We start from the raw sequence: 19,943 nt of genomic DNA, 5'->3' as shown, positions 1-19,943 counted from the left end.
ACTCAGAGGTTTGGACAGCAGAAATCCCAGAATGAGCCAAATATGCTATTCCAGTTAAAATTCAACTCAAAGGTCCCTCCCATTACCCCCACCAGAGGCAATATACACGGAAACCAAAGCCAAAGAGGGTCTGCAGCCCCTTATTAACAGATTTCTCAAGTACGGTCTGTTAAAACCGTGCTCATCTCCCTACAATACCCCAACCTCCTCATAAAGAAAAGTTCCAGGGAATATAGATTAGTCTCAATCTAAGAATCATTAATAAGACCCTCTACGCCACAGTTCCAAACCCATATACAATCCTTGGGGAGACACCCCTAGACAGAGAAAGATTTTCAGTCCTAGATTTAAAGGATGCATTCTTTTGTATACCCCTCAATCCATCCTCTCAATTTTTGTTTGCCTTTGCATGGGATGGGGGCAAGCATCAGCAGCAGCTCACTTGGACCGTCCTCCACAAGGGTTTCGGGACAGCACACTCCTTTTTGGTCAGGCTTCAGCTAGGGACTAGCCTGCCTGTCCCTGTAGCAGGGATCGCTTATTCAGTTTGCAGATGATTTACTCACTTGCTCCCCCACCCAAGAAGTAGCACAACCACACACTATGCAAACCTTAAATTTCCTAGCCAAACAAGGCTACGAGGTCTCTAGAACAGAAGCCCAGCTAGTCAGTCAACAGGTCCAACCCTTACCCTGGGAGAACAAAAGTTATCCCCTGACAGGGTCAGGGCAATGACTCAGCTGCTCTCTGCCACTCAGTGCCAGGTCCATATTTATCTAAGAGATTAAACTCAGTAACACAGGGCTGGTCATATTGCCTCTGGGCAGTAGCAACAACTGCCCTTCTAGTACATGAGGCCTCTAAAATAACCCTAGGACAGACCTTGGAGGTTTTCACCTCCCACCAGGGGGCTACCTTACTGGCCCTCAAGAGCCCCCGCTGGATGACAGACAGCAGGATATTAAAATATCAGTTCCCACTGGTAGAAAATCCTGGCATTACTGTCCAAGGGTGCACCACCCTTCACCCTGCCACCTTACCAATTTGCCTAGAGGAGGGCACCCCAATACACTCCTGTGAAAAAACTATCCACCTGGCTTATGCCAGCAGGAGAGACGTAAAGGGCCAGCCACTAAAAACTCGGATGAGACTTGGTTTAGTGATGGTAGCAGCCTTGTAAGAGAAGGAGTTGGGCATGCAGGATATGCCACAGTCACCCCATTCGAAATCATAGAGGCCAAAGCATTGCCCCCTGGGACTTCGGCTCAATTAGTTGAATTAATCACTCTAACTAGGACTTTACAGTTTGGAAGAGACAAAAGGGTTCATATCTACACAGACTCTAAATATGCTTTCTTAGTGCTCCATGCCCATGCAGCTATCTGGAAAGAAAGTGGATTCCTCACTGCCAAAGACACTCCCATAAAATATGGACCTCAGATATTATCCCTCCCAGAGATTGCCACCTGTCTAAGGAGGTGGCAGTAACCCACTGCCGGAGACATCAAAAGGGACAGGATGAAAGAGCTCAGGGAAATCATCATGCAGATCAGGCGGTCAAGGCCCCCCTCTGAGGCAAAACCAAAGGGGCCTCATTCCTGCTTTACCAGGCCCCACTCTTCACCCATCATATAGCTCAGAAGAGAAAACTGGGCCATTCAGAGGCGAGACACTCTGAACCCTCAGGGATGGTCTGAGAGGAATCAAAGGCTACACCTTCCACGGTCCCTCCAGTGGAAAGTCATTAACAGACGTCATGATTCCTGTCATATTGGGTAGGATAATATGCACCAAATCTGCAGGAAAATGTTACTGGAAAAGGCATATATAAGACAGTTAACCAGCTATGTTATGTCTGTGTGCCTTGTACTTACAACCCCCAGGGTGATAAAACCAAATTGGCACTTTAAGAAAACTGACCCAGGAGCTGCGAAGTCTATGGACAGAGCTGGGCTTCCTGTTACTCTCGGTCCTGACTTCCTGTTAAAACTTTATGGTTCTAACTTCCTGTGGGGGGAATATATATATATATATATATATATATATATATATATATATATATATATATATATATATATGGGTTATATGGGTGAAGGGTGAAACATCGCACGTGGGTGTCCGGCCAGAAGTGTGTGTTCTCACTACTGCAGTGTTTTTGCTTTTTCCTTTGCCTGAACAAAGCCTCTTTTTGGCAGACTATCTGGAAAATTATTTCATCCAATTGACATTTTGAGGGCTCTTCCAGGATCCAGAGAAGAATGAACGCTGGTGGCTTCTGAAAGGTGAGCAAACCAGGTGAGGCACCTTACAGAGCCCTTTGGGCTTGATGCTCTTTTGCTCCCAGACTCAGAGGCCTCAGGTAAGCTCTTTTCTGGATCTGAGCCAACGCCTTTGCTTCTGACACTCTCCAGGCTTTATTCAGGAATTGTTTTTTTAAAAATTGTGTGTGTGTGTGTGTGTGTGAACACGTTACAGTCCTATTTGTTAGTCTATGCTGTCTCGTTGTGGCATGTCAGCTTGTATTCTTCAGAAAGCAAGCTGTCCTTTGAGGCAAAAACTGGCCTTCGCCTAAAGTTCCTTTGGGGATAGAGGTTATTTCTACTGAAATTGGTCAGTTTTGGCTGTTATTAGACCGTGTCATCTCATAGAGAAAGTGAGAGGAGTTCCACCCAGCTCATACTATAACTTAACTCCCTGAGAGTTGGTTATTTCCCTGGAACTAGCTTTTAGTCTTTGGCCTGATTCTGTGATCAGACTGTTCCAGAGAGAGGCAGGCTGAAGACCTGGAGGTTGCTTGAACTGTGAACTGTTTCAGGCCCAGTATTAAAAATGAGATCTCTGCTGTCTAAGCCTTCTAAAACTGTCCTTCCAAAAGGGACAGAAGCTGAGTATATGTTTAAAACCCACATAGAATTTTCGTGCACGTATTTAACTAAATGGACAGATCTGACTAAGAGCAATTTAGAAAATCTGTGGCTGCTTTGGGGAACTTTTGAGATTCCCAAACTTAATTTTCTTAAAACTAAATTGGGTAATAACAGCGCTATAATTAAGAAAGAGGAATGGTATGCTTATTTTGAGTGGTATATTGAGGCCTCCAAATAAGACTATGAATCTAAAGTTGTCCATTTACAAAATAAAGTCTTAAAGTTAATAAGAGCTGCTGAAAATTTAAAAAGAGACAAAATGGCACCTGAAACCTTGTGCTCTTCCTCTACAGCACGGCCTTGACCTTCCCCCACTACTCCTTTATCTCAAGCTCTGCCTCTGTCTCCATCTTGTCTCTCACTGCTGCCTCCTCCACTTTCAGCTCAGCCCCCAGCAGCACCTTCTCTTGAATCTTCTCTTCTTTCCTCTTCCTCAGAAAGTATCAGTACTTTCCCATTTAGATTAAACTCTCTGGAGATCCTAGTAAATGCACGTCTCTTACGTCCCCTGGACTAAAGGTGAATTAAACAAGCCATTGTAGAGGCATTTCCTAAGGTAACTGAGGCCCCTCACAAGTTTGCTGAGGAATTTGATATTAATATTACATTTCAGGCCTATCAACCTGGGTTTCCTGACTTGTGTTAGCTAATCAGTATGCTACTTGGTGAAGGCCAGGCTCAACATTGGATGGGAACTGCCAGATGGGAGCATCCTGATAGAGATTTAGAAAAGCAAACCTCCAATTATTGGGAGGAAGCCAGGGAACTTGCTTGAAAACTATATTGAGCAATTCCTGAGGCCCTTCCCAAGGTCTATGGATTGGAGCAAAATTCACACTAGCTCACAAAGGCCTGATGACTCTGTTCATGACTATTATAATAGTTTCAGGTGGTTTTTAAGGAAAATTCTGGTCTTCCTTCTGATTCTTTTAATTCTTTGTCAATGGGCTAAATAAAAACCTTTTCCCTCCTGGTTAGGAGATCCAGGATGGGATGGGGAACCATGCCTACCCTAGACTTGATGATTTTGGCCAACAAGCTTACCAGTACCCTAGAAGGGCCATCTAGAAGCAAGATTGCCAAGACTTCGGACTTTCAGCAGTGGCAAATGAGAGGCCCTATTGGAAACCAAAGAACTCCAACTTTTTGCCACTACTCCAAGGAGAAAGGACACTGGAAAAGGGATTGCTGTAAGTTTAAGCATATAAGACACTCTCTGCCTACTAACCAATCTCTTTCAGGCCTTCCTAATTCCCACTGACGGGGCTCCAAGGAATTACAGGGGCTTTTTCCAGTCCTTCCCCTTAATCATCTTGGAGAAACTTCTCTTCAAATTGGGGAGAAAACTGTTTTGGTTCTTATTGACTCTGGTGCTACATTGTCGGTGCTCAACCCCGCTTTTATGAACAGACCCCTGCCTCGGAGTAATAAGACATTTTACATAGTGGGAATTTCATATAAACCTCAACAGGTTCACGTATGTGAACCCTTTTGTCTAGGTCCCTTAAGAGATGAACATTATTTTCTCCTTAGTTCTTCTGCCCTTACCCATTTATTAGGCAGAGACTTCATAGAGAAGTAGCATGCTGGAACATTCTTTTCTCAAAAAGGAGAAATAATGTTAGAGTTTGATGGTAACTGTCAGAATCACCAATCAGGTGAATTACATGACTTTTCAGCATCTTTTATTTGTTCGGTCTCTGATGGTACAGTAACTGAATCTGAAAACACTGATCAGTGGTCCCTATTGGACCAACTACCATCTTCTTTATGGGCAAAATCTTTAACTGATTTTGGCAAATTTCACAGTACATCTCCTATCAAGTTTCAAATTGATCCTTCAAAGCCTTTGCCCAGAATGAATCAATATCCTATAAGTAAGGAGGCCTTCCAAGGTATAAAGCCCATAACAGAAGATGACATAACTCAGGGTCTTATTATTCCTTGCACTAGTCCTTGTAACACTCCTATTCTACCTGTGAGAAAGCCAAAGGGACGAGGGTGAAGGTTTGTCCAGGACCTCTGAGCAATAAACCATATTGTCATCCCTTGACACTCTGTTGTTCCTGCCCAGCATCCATCCCAACTGCAAGTAAATTCTTTACAGTAATTGACTTATGCAGTGCATTCTTTGGCATCCCAGTTGAGGAAGCTAGCCAATACCTTTTTGCTTTCACCTGGGAAGGAAAGTTATTTACCTGGACAGTAACGCCTCAGGGTTTCACTGACAGCCTTTCTTATTTCTCACAGATTCTGAAAACTGATTTGGATGATGTAGTTTTCCCTAAAGATTCCAATATGTGGATGATTTACTTTTTTGCTCTCCTCGGGTTTCCTCACAGGATGATAGCATCCATCTGTTGACATTTTTGGCCTCAGAGAGACATAAGGCTTCTAAAGAAAAATTACAATTTGCTCAAACTCAGGTTCAATATTTGAGACATCTTATATCGGAACAGGGTCTGTGCCTGTATCCAGACAGGCTCCATGGCATCCTAGGTTTCCCAAGGCCCAAAACTAAGTGCCAATTGACAGGTTTTCTTGGGCTAGTTGGCTGTTGCCAGAATTGGATCCCAAATCTCTCTCATGGCAAAACCTCTATATGTCCGTTTAAGGAATGACAGTCCTGACCCAATTTCATGGGAAGAACAGGATGACATGGCCCTTAAGGCCTTGAAGGAGAGTTTAATGAACCCACCTTCTCTTGGGCATCCCAACTACCAGATTCCCTTCTTTCTTTTTGTGCATGAAAAGGAAGGACATGCCCTTGGGGTGCTCACTCAGAAACATGGAAATCAATATAGACTCCTAGGATACTATAGTCAACAAGTGGACCCTGTGGCTCGGGGATAACCCACCCCCTCTCTCCTGCCTCAGAGTCACTGCTGCTACTTCCCTCCTGGTTAAGGCCACAGAGAGGATTGTTGTGGCATCCCCTCTAACCATCTTTGTGCCTCATGCAGTAGAAGCTCTCCTGAATTCTCATCATATCCAGCACTTTTCAGTTAGCCATCTCACTTTCTATGAAATCCTTTTGTTAACTGCTTCCCATATAACCATTTCACATTGTAATAACCTTAATCCAGCTACTTTTCTTCCTTCTGAGACTGAGGAAGCCCCTCTTGACTGCCTGATGTCAACAGATCACCTCCTGACTCATAACGATTTGCAGAAAACTCCTCTGGGTAAAGCTGAGTTTTCATGGTTTATAAATGGTCTATACTTAAAAATGACAATGGTGAGTACTATGCTGGTTATGCTATTATAACTCCTTCTGAAGTGGCCTCTGACCACTTCAGCACAGCAGGCTGAATTATACGCCCTCATTTGAGCTTGCATTTTAGCAAAGGATAAAGCTGTCAACATTTATACTGACAGCAGATTTGCTTTTGGAGTGGCTCATGACTTTGGAATACTATGGAAACAATGTTGTTTACTTCTCTCTGATGGAGGTAAAATTAAAAATGCTCCATGTGTATGGAAATTATTGGATGGGAATTATACATACTTCTACCTCATGCCTTAGCTATTACTGAGATTCCAGGACATTCTAAACTTGACTCCCTGGAAGCCAAAGGAAATCACCTGGCTAACATTTCTGCTAAAAATGCTGCCTTTAAAGGCATCAGCAGCAGTCAAAGTCCTGGCATGGTCCAGAGAGAAGCTTCACCAGTTAATAACTTAGAAAAACTGGCCATAGAAGCCCAACAATCAGTTTCTGGAGAAGAAAAATATGATTGGAAATCCAACGATTGCTGGTTTGACAAGAACTCTGGTTTGGACCAAATAATAACACAGTCCTACCAGAAACGCTAAAATTCCCCCTCCTAACCAATGTGCATGCATTGAACCACTGGTCTACTGACAAAATGGTAACTTTTATGCACCAGTATTGATGGGTAGATATTAATAAGGTTGTGAAAAGTGCCTACCTTAGGTGTTCCACCTGTCCAAAGTACAACTCAGGAAAGCATATTCACACTGCCTGTGGACATTTTAAATTGCCAAACGGACCATTTGAGGTCTGGCAAATTGTTTCATACAGCTTCCCCCATCTCATGATATGTACGTTTTCTCACTGGGCTGAAGCTTTCCCTTGCAGATAAGGGAATGCATCTGCAGTGTTTAAATACTGTTAGAGAAGATTATACCTACTTGGGGAACTCCTCTTGAATTCCACAGTGATCAAGGAACCCATTTCACTGGTCACAAGTCTGTGCTTGGCCACTCCTATAACATTTTCACTGTGCATCCCCAATTTTCAGAATTGGTTGAACGTACTAATAGCATTATTAAGACTTAACTAGCAAAATTTGTGTAAACTCTTCAAATACCTTGGCCTAAAGCATTGCTGTTAGTCCTTTTAAATCTCAGACCTACTCCTTTGGGACTCACAAGCTTTCACCCTTCAAGATAATTACAGGATACCCTATACTTTGGCTCCTGCCTCTCTTGATTCACAGTTGGTGAAAAAAAGACATACTTCAACACTGTAAAGGCTTAATTGCTTCTATCGACAATAATCATGCTTTAGTAGAATAATCATTTCACTGTGCACTCCAAGGAAATGAAAAACTAAAAATTCATACTCTACAACCTGGAGATTTTGTTTATTGGAAAAGACACCACAGAAAGGATTCCTGTGACTAGGCCCTTACCAGGTACTGTTGACTAACCCCTGTGCTGCTAAACTGCAGGGTGTAGACTCTTGGATACACGTGTCACACCTAAAGAAGTCACCAAACCCTTATTGGAACTGCACACGGTCTGGTGACCTAAAACTAAAGCTGTCAAAATTTAAAGCAGATGACTTCTAAGGAGATGAGTTACTGTCATGCAGGAGACCCTGCTCGCTGCGCCATTTGTCATGCGGGAGACCCTGCTCGCTGCGCCATTTGTCATGCAGGGAGGCCTGCGGGGTCTCTGGTCCCGCTCCCCACACAAGAACGCAGGATATGGTGAGGCCAAAAAGGAACACCCACGGAGCCATAGGTAGGGGAGTCATACCACTATATTCTCTCTCTGGCGGCACTATACTCTCACTGGAGGCTGGATCCACACTGTCTGCAAACCGCCATCCACACTTGCCAGCCCAGCCGCCATCTTCTTGCTAGCCCCCATTCTTCCTCCCTTCTTCTTCCTCTTTCCCCGTAGCCACAGCAGTTATATTGTGGCCAATGGCTCACTGGTTACAGCTGACGGCCAACTAGCCACAGCTGATGGCCATGCAATCACAGTTGGCCATTTACTACCTGAGCCAGGCACCTGTCTATGTGAGGCCGAGAGCCTGGAAACTACTCTCTGGGGCTCCGCCCCCACACTCCACCCCTACAGGCTCTCGCCTCACACCCACGCGACAAGCGCCTTCCATGAGGGGGCCTGTGCGAGGAGCCTGCGCGTGAATGCAATATCCTGGACACAGCCAGGCTCTCTGGGCACAGCCAGGGTTTCTCAGGGCACCACCAGTGCTTCTGGGCACGGCCAGACTTCCTGGACTTCTTAGGGTACCACCTGTCTTCCCGGACACAGCCAGGGTTTCTCAGGGCACCACCAGTACTCCTGGGCACTGCCAGACTTCCTGGACTTCTTAGGGTACCACCTGTCTTCCCGGACACAGCCAGGGTTTCTCAGGGCACCACCAGTACTCCTGGGCACAGCCAGACTTCCTGGACTTCTTAGGGTACCACCTGTCTTCCCGGACACAGCCAGGGTTTCTTAGGGCACCACCAGTACTCCTGGGCACTGCCAGACTTCCTGGACTTCTTAGGGTACCACCTGTCTTCCCGGACACAGCCAGGGTTTCTTAGGGCACCACCAGTACTCCTGGGCACTGCCAGACTTCCTGGACTTCTTAGGGTACCACCAGTTTCCCCGGGCACAGCTAGGATTTCTCAGGGCACTGCCACTTTCTCTGGGAACAGCCACACTTCCTGGACACAGCCAGGGCTTTCAGGGCACTGCCACTCTCTGTGGGCACAGCCACACTTCCTGGACACAGCCAGGGCTCTCAGGGCACTGCCACTCTCTCTGGGAACAGCCCGACTTCCTGGGCACAGCCAGGGTATCTTCAGGGCTCAGCCAGACTTCCTGGACTCAGCCAGGGCTCTCAGGGCACTGCCACTCACTCTGGGAACAGCCCGACTTCCTGGGCACAGCCAGGGTATCTTCAGGGCTCAGCCAGACTTCCTGGACTCAGCCAGGGCTCTCAGGGCACTGCCACTCTCTCTGTGCCTCTCAGGGTACCCTGCTGGAACAACAGCGACTCACAATCAAGGTGCTTACATATTCTCAATGGCGGCCAGTCAAGAGACAAAAGCAAATATCCCCCAGTTCCACTAATAACAGTTCCCAAACAAACAGTCAAGCGGTCCATTAAATTAGGGATGGAAGGCAATTCCCCATAGTCCATAGTCATTTGCCAGGGCTGTCCTGGGGGTGAGGGACGACCTTGACCTCACCCTCATCTCCCACGGAGGACTCAGCAAGCATTACCTCCTGGGACTGTAAGTCCTGCATCCGGGCTGCCTGAGCAGGAACTTCCCTGGCCCACAGGGCTGCAACGACCTTTGCTTTCTCCGGCCTGTGCTGGTTGGGGAACCGTCCACATCTTTCCACCTCTCCACGGGGCTCCATCTCTGCAGCAGCTGCATGGCTTTTCCTGTGCTGGTGGGAGAACCGTCCACGTCCTCCCACCCCTCCACGGGGGTCCAGCTCTCCGGCAGCTGCTCCTCCTGGTCTTCCTGAGACTCAGTGTTCATACACACAAACTGCTCCACCACTCTTTGGAGAGCTTTGGCCGGCACCATACCCTGCTCGCTGCGCCATTTGTCATGCAGGAGACCCTGCTCGCTGCGCCATTTGTCATGCGGGAGACCCTGCTCGCTGCGCCATTTGTCATGCAGGGAGGCCTGCGGGGTCTCTGGTCCCGCTCCCCACACAAGAACGCAGGATATGGTGAGGCCAAAAAGGAACACCCACGGAGCCATAGGTAGGGGAGTCATACCACTATATTCTCTCTCTGGCGGCACTATACTCTCACTGGAGGCTGGATCCACACTGTCTGCAAACCGCCATCCACACTTGCCAGCCCAGCCGCCATCTTCTTGCTAGCCCCCATTCTTCCTCCCTTCTTCTTCCTCTTTCCCCGTAGCCACAGCAGTTATATTGTGGCCAATGGCTCACTGGTTACAGCTGACGGCCAACTAGCCACAGCTGATGGCCATGCAATCACAGTTGGCCATTTACTACCTGAGCCAGGCACCTGTCTATGTGAGGCCGAGAGCCTGGAAACTACTCTCTGGGGCTCCGCCCCCACAGTTACCAAATCTTTCTGGTTGTTGAACCTATCATCAAGAACTTTGATCTATTTAAGATAAAAATAGTCTTTGTCTCTTTATCTACAAGCTTGAGCTCCTGGTTTATATCTACCATATTAGCTAGGTTGCTATGTTCTAATTCTACCTTTAATTCTTATTGTTTTTAAGCTCTGCTCCTGATGCCCATCAACCCTGGACACCAGCTGTTCCCCATCCATGCACTCTCCCCTTGATGTAAGCGATGACACCAAGAGTAGGCCCTTCCTGACATCGATGCACAAAGGCTGAAGACTGGACAACCTGAGACTGGGAGACTGTTGATCAATGATGCTTTTAGAGAACAGATCTTAATCAAAAAGGGGGAATGATGAAAGCAAACTGGCACTTTAAGAAAACTGACTCAGGAGCTGGGAGGTCTATAGATAGAACTGGGCTTCCTGTTACTCTCTAGTCCTGACTTACTGTTAAAACTTTATAGTTCTAACTTCCTGCAGGGGAATGGGGGAGTGGGGTGTGGGGACAGAGCCCCAGAAAGTAGTTTACAGGCTCTCGCCCTCACGTGGAAAGGTGCTGGCTCGGGTGGTGGATGGCCGTCGGCTGTGGCTGGTTGGCCATCGGCTGTGGCCGGTTAGCCATCGGCTGTGGCCGGTTAGCCAATTGGCCGCTGGTATAACTGCTGCAGCTACGGAGGAGAGCTGAGGACTGCCAAGGACTGCCGAGGATTGCCGAAGAGCCAAGCAGAGCTGAGGAGAGCGGAAGAGAGGAGAGGAACAGAGTCGAGAGAGTGGAGGAGAGTCTTCGGTCAGTCGGTCGGCGGAAAGGCGGACGGCAGGTCGCACGTCCAGTGAACCCAGCCTCCAGTGAGACCGTAGTGGTATGACTCCCCTACCTATGGCTCCGTGGGTGTTCCTTTTTGGCCTCACCATATCCTGCGTTCTTGTGTGGGGAGCGGGAGCAGAGACCCCGCAGGCCGCCCCGCCTGAAAAATGGCGCGGCGAGCAGGGTCTCCCGCACAACAGGGGCATACATATAGGGGCTGTGTAGGGAGAGGGGTGGAACACTGCAAGTGGGCAGCTGCCTGGAGGTGCACATTCTCACACTCCTTTTTGATGGATTACCTGGAAAATTATTTTGTCCAGTTGACAAGGGGATTATGACTTCCCTGCTTATACAACACGTTCAGCATCACAGAAGGAGAGACTCTTATCCAGGGGAGGATTGGCAACTAAATTTTACCCAATTGCCCATATGCTAAGGGTTTAAACACCTTTTGGTATTTCTTTTTTTTTTTTTTTTTAATTTTTATTTTATTAAATTTATTGGGGTGACAATTGTTAGTAAAATTACATAGATTTCAGGTGTACAATTCTGTATTACATCATCTATAAATCCCGTTGTGTGTTCATCACCCAGAGTCAGTTCTCCTTCCATCACCATATATTCGATCCCCCTTACCCTCTGGCAACCACTAAACTATTGTCTGTGTCTATGAGTTTCTGTTTCTCATTTGTTTGTCTTGTTCTTTTGTTGTTTTTGGTTTATATACCACATATCAGTGAAATCACATGGTTCTCTGCTTTTTCTGTCTGACTTGTTTCTCTCAGCATTACTCTCTCAAGATCCATCCATGTTGTCACAAATGTTCCTATATCATCTTTTCTTACTGCCGAATAGTATTCCATTGTGTATATATACCACAACTTCTTTATCCATTCATCTATCGAAGGACATTTTGGTTGTTTCCATGTCTTGGCCACCGTAAACAAAGCTGCAATGAACATTGGAGCACACGTGTCTTTATCTCTAAATGTTTTCAGATTTTTTGGGTAGATACCCAGGAGAGGGATTGCTGGGTCATATGGCAATTCTATTCGTAATTTTTGAGGAACCTCCACACTGCCTTCCATAACGGCTGCACCAGTCTGCATTCCCACCAACAGTGTATGAGGGTTCCTTTTTCTCCACAGCCTCTCCAACATTTGTTACTATTTGTCTTGTTGATGATAGCCATTCTGACTGGGGTGAGGTGATATCTCATTGTGGTTTTGATTTGCATTTCTCTGATGATTAGTGATGTTGAGCATTTTTTCATATGTCTATTTGCCATTTGTATGTCCTCTTTGGAGAAATGTCTCTTCAAGTCCTCTGCCCATTTTTCAATTGGGTTGTTTGTTTTATTGCTGTTGAGTTGCATGAGTTCCTTGTATATTCTGGATACTAGCCCCTTATCGGAGGCACTGTTTGCAAAAATCTTCTCCCATTCAGTTGGTGGCCTCTTTATTTTGTCAATGGTTTCTTTTGCTGTGCAGAAGCTTTTAAGTTTCATATAGTCCCATTCATTTATTTTAGCTTTTACTTCCATTGCCTTTGGAGTCAAGTTCATAAAATGCTCTTTGAACCCAAGGTCCATAAGTTTAGTACCTATGTTTTCTTCTATGCAGTTTATTGTGTCAGGTCTTATGCTTAAGTCTTTGATCCATTTTGAATTAACTTTGGTACATGGTGACAAATAGCAGTCCAGTTTCATTCTTTTGCACGTGGTTATCCAGTTCTCCCAGCACCATTTATTGAAGAGGCTGTCTTTGCTCCATTGTATGTTTTTAGCTTCTTTGTCAAAAATTATCTGTCCATATTTATGTGGTTTTATTTCTGGGTTCTCAATTCTATTCCATTGGTCTATGTGTCTGTTTTTCTGCCAATACCATGCTGTTTTGATTATTGTAGCCCTGTAGTACAAGCCAAAGTCAGGAAGTGTGATACCTCCATTATTGTTCTTTTTTCTTAAGATTGCTTTGGCTATTCGGGGTCTTTTGTGGTTCCAAACAAATCTGATGTTTTTTTGTTCTATTTCTTTAAAATATGCCATTGGGATTTTGATGGGGATTGCATTGAATCTGTATATTGCTTTGGGTAATATGGCCATTTTAACTATATTCATTCTTCCAATCCATGAGCACGGAATGTCTTTACATTTCTTTGTGTCTTCTTCAATTTCTTTCAAAAACGTCTTACAGTTTTTCAGCATATAGGTCCTTCACATCCTTGGTTAAGTTTATTCCTACGTATTTTATTCTTTTTGCTGCAATTGCAAAAGGAATTGTTTTTTGTATTTCTTTTTCTGAGATTTCATTGTTAGTATATAGGAAGGCAATGGACTTTTGTGCGTTGATTTTGTAGCCGCAACCTTTACTGTATTCGTTGATTGTTTCTAATAGCTTTTTGGTGGAGTCTTTAGGGTTTTCTATATATAGCATCATGTCATCTGCAAAGAGTGATAATTTAACTTCTTCATTCCCAATTTGGATGCCTTTTATTTCTTTCTCTTGCCTGATTGCTCTGGCAAGGACTTCCAACACTATGTTGAAAAGCAGAGGTGATAGGGGACATCCCTGTCGTGTTCCTGAACGTAGAGCAAAGGGCTTAAGTTTTTCTCCATTAATTATGAGATTAGCAGAGGGCTTGTCATATATGGCCTTTATTATGTTAAGGTATTTTCTTTCTATACCCATTTTATTAAGTGTTTTAATCATAAATGGATGTTGTATCTTGTCAAATGCTTTTTCTGCATCAATTGATATAATCATGTGATTTTTGTCCTTTATTTTGTTTATATGATGTATCACATTGATGGATTTGCGTATGTTGAACCATCCTTGTGCCCCGGGGATGAACCCCACTTGGTCGTGATGAATAATCTTTTTAATGCATTGTTGTATTCGATTTGCTAGAATTTTATTTAGGATTTTTGCATCGGTATTCATTAGAGATATTGGTCTATAGTTTTCTTTTTTTGTGCTGTCCTTACCAGGTTTTGGTATCAGGGTAATGTTGGCCTCATAAAATGAGTTAGGGAGTACTGTCTCTTCTTCAATTTTTTGGAAGAGTTTGTGCAGAATTGGTATTAGATCCTCTTTGAAGGTTTGGTAGAATTCACTAGTGAAGCCATCTGGTCCCGGACTTTTGCTTTTGGGAAGGTTTTGGATGACTGATTCAATTTCGTTACTGGTGATCAGTCTGTTTAGATTTTCCAGTTCTTCATGGTTCAGCCTTGGAAGGCTATATGTTTCTAAGAACTTGTCCATTTCTTCTAGGTTGTTGAATTTGGTGGCATATAGTCCTTCATAGTATTCTTGGATGATCCTTTGTATTTCTGTGGTGTCCGTGATAACTTCCCTTTTACGTTTCTGATTTTGTTAATCAGTGTCTTCTCTTTTATCTTAGTAAGTCTAGCCAAGGGTTTGTCAATTTTGTTAATCTTTTCAAAGAACCAGCTCTTTGTCATATTAATTTTTTCTATTGTCCTTTTGTTCTCTATTTCATTTAGTTCTGCTCTAATTTTTGTTATTTCCTTTCTTCTGCTGACCTTGGGTTTTACTTGTTCTTCTTTTTCTAGTTCTTTAAGGTGTAACATGAGGTTATTTATTTGGGAGTTTTCTTGTTTCTTGAGATAGGCCTGTAATGAGATAAATTTCCTCTTAAAACTGCTTTCGCTGCATCCCAAAAATTTTGGTAGGATGTATTTTCATTGTCATTTGTTTCTATGTATCTTTTGATCTCTCCTCTAATTTCTTCTTTGACCCAGTCCTTCTTTAAAAGTATGTTGTTTAATCTCCATGTATTTGTGTTTTTCCGCTTTCTTTTACAGTTGATATCCAATTTCAAAGCCTTGTGATCAGAGAATATGCATGGTATGATTTCAATCTTCTTAAATTTGTTGAGACTGATTTTATGTCCCAATATATGGTCTATCCTTGAGAATGTTCCATGTACACTAGAAAAGAATGTATAGTCTGATGTTTTAGGATGAAGTGCTCTATAAATGTCAATTATGTCCATTTCATCTAATGTGTCATTTAGGGCTACTATTTCGTTATTTATTTTCTGTTTGGATGATCTATCCATAGCTGTCAATGATGTATTTAAGTCCCCTAGTATAATTGTGTTTTGGTCAATTTCTCCCTTTAGTTCTGTTAGTAGTTGCTTGGTGTATTTCGGTGCTCCCTGATTGGGGGCATAAATATTGATGACTGTTATGTCTTCTTGTTGTACAGTCCCCTTCACCATTATGAAATGTCCATCTTTGTCTCTTGTTATCTTTTTCACCTTGAAGTCTGTTTCATCTGATATCATTATGGCTACACCTGATTTTCTCTGGGTACCATTTGCTTGGAGTGTCAATTTCCACCCTTTCACGTTGAGTCTATGCTTGTCCTTGTCGCTGAGATGTGTCTCTTGGAGACAGCATATGGTTGGTTTTAGTTTCTTGATCCAATCTGCTACTCTGTGCCTTTTTATTGGTGAGTTCAGTCCATTTACATTTAGGGTGATTATTGATATGTGAGGATTTCCTGTCATTCTATCTTTAGTTTTCTGGTAAGGTTTTTTTCTCCATTGTTTCTTTGCCTTTTTGTTGTTGTCTATTATTTCTGAGTGGTGGTATTCTATGATGTTTCCTCTGTTTCTTCTTTTATTTCAGTACATATTTCAGTTCTGGATTTATTTTGAGTGGTTACCCTTAAGTTTATGTAAAAGAAAGTTTGATAATTAGAGTATTCCATTTTCTTCAACACGCTTACTTTCTCCATTCCCATATTCCGGTTCAGGCCTTTACTCTCCCCCTTTTTGAGTTGTGGTTGCCACAAATTGTCCCTGTTGATGGTGGTCGAATAGCCTCCTTTAGTATTTCTTGTAGTGCAGGTCGTATTAGAAAATTCCTCAGCTTCTGTATGTCTGGAAAGGTCTTTATTCCTCCTTCATATCTAAAGGATATCTTTGCTGGATATATTATTCTTGGCTCATGATTTCTCTCTTCAATAGTTTGAATATTTGGTTCCACTCCTCCTGGCTTGTAGAGTTTCTGCTGAAAAATCTGATGATAATCTAATGGGCTTTCCTTTGTAAGTTACCGCCTTCTTTTCCCTGGCTGCCTTGAGGATTCTTTCTTTGTCGTTGATTTTAGACAGCTTCAATACAATGTGCCTTGGAGAAGGTCTGTTGGGATTGAGGTAACTAGGTGTTCTATTTGCTTCTTGGATTCGAGGGTCCAGTTCTGTCCACAAATTTGGGAAGTTCTCATTGACAATTTGTTTGAATATATTCTCTGTTCCTTTCTCTCTTTCTTCTCCTTCTGGTATGCCCATTATTCTTATATTGCTCTTTCTGATGGAGTCAGAAAGTTCTTGTAGAGTTCTTTCATTTCTTTTAAGTCTCAAGTCTCTTTCTTCTTCTATTTGTGTCATTTCCAGGTTTCTATCTTCGATGTCACTGATTCTTTGCTCCATCTGGTCAACTCTACTACCTAAGCTGGTTATTTCATTCTTAATTTCTTCTATTGAGTTCTTAATCTCCAGAAATTCTATTTGGTTCTTTTTTAAGATTTCAATCTCTTTCGTAAAATGCTCATGCTGTTCTTTGATTGAGTTTCTGAGTTCATTTAACTGCCTATCTGTGTTTTCTTGTATCTCGTTGAGTTTTTTCAGAACTGCAATCTTGAATTCTCTGTCATTTAAGTCACATATTTCTGTATCTTTAAGTGCCTTCTCTGGAGATTTTTCACTTTCTTTCTGAGCTATCTTGTTGCCTTGGTTATTCATGGCGATTACTGGTTTACTATTTCTCTTCCTAGACATCTACAGGAGTGACTTCTGCAACAGGTTGATAGAAAGCGGTCTGTCTTTTGTTTGCCAGTACTTGTTGGTAGAATGGTTTATTATTTCTCCAACTGCAGCTTATTTTTCTTCTCCCACACAGTAGTGCTATGTTTTCTCTGCACTATTCCAACTTCTCACACAACGGGGGGATTCCCTGGGAGACGGGCTTCTCCTCTGTTAATAGTTCGTCTAGGTCACAGGGCGCAGTGTCCTGGTGGGTATGCGGAGAGCTTTTGATGTTCCAAAGCTCTTACAGCTCCAGATTCAGAGCCCGTATATTTCAGCAGTTCTGTTTACTCCTGCAGGGATCTGCCCAGATAGGTGGGGTCAGGGGCAGGGTGAGTTGTGAGAGGTGGCCCAGAGCAATGGCAGTGACCACCACCACAGCCGGTCCTGCTACCACAGCTCTCTCCCCTTTGCTGGAACTAGTTGGGCTGTGAATTTGTGTTTTTTCGGCCCACAGTTCTCAAAACTGCAAATTTTCTGTTGTTTTGATCTGACACTGCTACTGTTTCGCTTCTAGCACCGGGCAGGTGGGGGCGGGGCGAGCTCTGGGAGGGGTGGGAGGGGGCGGCTAGTCTCAGTGCCTAAGGCTCCGTTCTCTGCTCGGCAGTGAGGGCTTAAACCACCGTTTTCAGCCTTTTTCCCTCAGTCTTTTCTGTGAGGTCTCTGCCGTGAGCGTTGGGTTCAGCCGTGGTATATGCTGCCCCTCAGCCCTGTGGAGCCCTGGCGGAGCCCTAGCAGTCCGAGTTCTTCCCTCTCCCGCAGCTGCAGTAGTTCCGGGAAGCAGCGAGCTCAGAGCACTGAGCTAGGTCTGCGTCCTCCGCGGCTGCGTCTCTCCGCGCTTCTCCCTTTCCTCCTCCCTCCACTCGCGCGAATCTCCCACCTGTAGGTGATTTCAGTCGGTAGTGGGCCTCTTCGTCTTGCCTGTCTGCTGTGCAGGGAGTCCTTTGTGGAGTTTTTGTTGTTCAATTCTTTGTAAATTCCAGGGGAGCTTTACAGAGGCTCACCTCACGCTGCCATTTTTTTCCTTTTGGTATTTCTTGACACCTTCACCGGGTGGGTAGAGTCATTTCCCACCCAGACCGAGAGGGCCCAAGAGGATTCCAAGCAGCTGTTAAAGGAAATCCTTCCTAGGTTCGGCCTACCCCAGTCCTTACAAAATGACTGTGGGCCTTCTTTTACCTCACATATTACCCAACAGGTGGCTAAGGCCCTGGGGATAAGAAATTTCTTACATTCCTAATGGAGACCTCAGAGCTCTGGTAAAATAGAAAGAGCAAAACAAACTCTTAAGAACACCCTAAGGAAACTCTGTCAAGAGACCTCTGGACCATGGCTTAACCTCCTATCAGTAGCTCTGTTGCAGGTTTGAATAAGCCTGCAGGCTTCCCTACAGCTCAGCCCTTATGAGGCTTTATATGGGAGGGGCTTCCTCTCATCTGACAGACTGTTAGATTCAAAGGCTACAAACCTTCAATAGTCACCTCTCTATGGCAGTTCCAGGAGGCCCTCAGGACCTGTGCACAAAAGACTCTGCCCTCGCCTGCATGGCAAAACTCACCCTCACCAACACAGTACAGCCTGGCAGCCAGATCTTATCAGATCTTGGAAAGATGGTGCCCCACATCCCAACTGAGCCCCACTTGGAAGGGCCCCTTCATGGTATTGCTTTCTACCCCTACAGCTGTCAAGGTGCCAGTAGTCTCTAGCTGGATACATCACTCTCAGATAAAACCCTGGAAAGGTGATAAAGGAGAAGACTTGCCAACTGGATCCCAGTCCTCCAGCGAGCCTCTAGGAAACCTCAAGTTACTATTCAAAAAAGTGCCGCTAACTACTATGTATATCCCCCGACTGCTACCTACTGGCTGATTTTTCTCTTAATTCTTATTCTCATTTTTTTCCACCTGTGTCCCTCCTGGGACCCCACTGAATAATTGTTTCTTATACACTTAGACTAAATCATAAACATGATATTCGTCCTCCCACTTCTATTATATTCCCAGCCCCTTTGAGGGGAATGGGAGACTAACACCCTTGTAAACTTTTCCAACATAATTTCAAAAGGAAATGGCCTCTCTGACTGCTGAACATGCCACACATAGCCTGGAAACACCCCTCCTCTTCCCCATTTTCAGCCTGCCTGTTTTAATCTCAGCCTTACCTTTCTTTCAGGGGTCCCCAAGGAGTTCCCCAAGAGAACTCCCTTGATGTCAGGTTAAACCCCTCAGCTACACATCTAGGCTGCACCCCACTAGTTAATCGGTCTGATACACCTCACCCCACTAGTTAATCGGTCTGATACAACTAGGGTCAGAACCCTCAACTGTACATCCACATCAAGCCCTGGTCACTTCTGTACATATCGAGAGGGAGGCTACCTCTCATCTGTCCAGTCCCCCTATTAGCCCATTACATGTGACATTTCTAGAAGGTGTACTCCAAATACCACCTTCTGGTATCCACCTACTGACAAAGCTCACAATGATAAACAAAATATAAGACCCAGGAATGGGGCACATACTGGGAGAGACAGGCAACATCCTCTTGTAAACTTCACCATATATGTCCAAGAGCAGCATGGGTACTGATGCGGCCCAGGGATGCTGGGCTGAGGGGGAAGACTTTTATCTCCCCAATGAAATGTAGTCCTTCCTTGGGGCTACATTCTGACCACACGCTTTTACTCCTCCATCCCCCACATCAGGCTTGTGCCCCACCCCAGGTATTTATTTGTCTGAAGTCCTCCTCAAAATAAACTACCCAACAAAAAGTCACCAAATGGGTCTGCCACCAACCAGCTATAGCCCTGTCCTGCCCATGTATTGACACTTCTCAGTTTGAAGAATAATGCGCCTTATGGGATTTTAGGTCCTCGGGGCATATCAATTACAGTTCATAACATCACTCACCCCCAACCCAAACAGGCCATTGGACTCATTCTAGCCAGTATTAGGGCTGCCGTTGGACTAGCAGCCCCTTGGGGAGGATCTGCCTATCATGAAGCTACTTTAACCAGCCTAACAAGGTCCATAGCCACCCAAGAT

The sequence above is a fragment of the Rhinolophus sinicus genome, linkage group LG07, assembly GCF_036562045.2.
Source record: "Rhinolophus sinicus isolate RSC01 linkage group LG07, ASM3656204v1, whole genome shotgun sequence".
In the NCBI taxonomy this organism is placed as follows: Eukaryota; Metazoa; Chordata; class Mammalia; order Chiroptera; family Rhinolophidae; genus Rhinolophus; species Rhinolophus sinicus.
The sequence above is the reverse complement of the archived record's forward strand: the minus strand, read 5'-3'. Positions refer to the sequence as shown.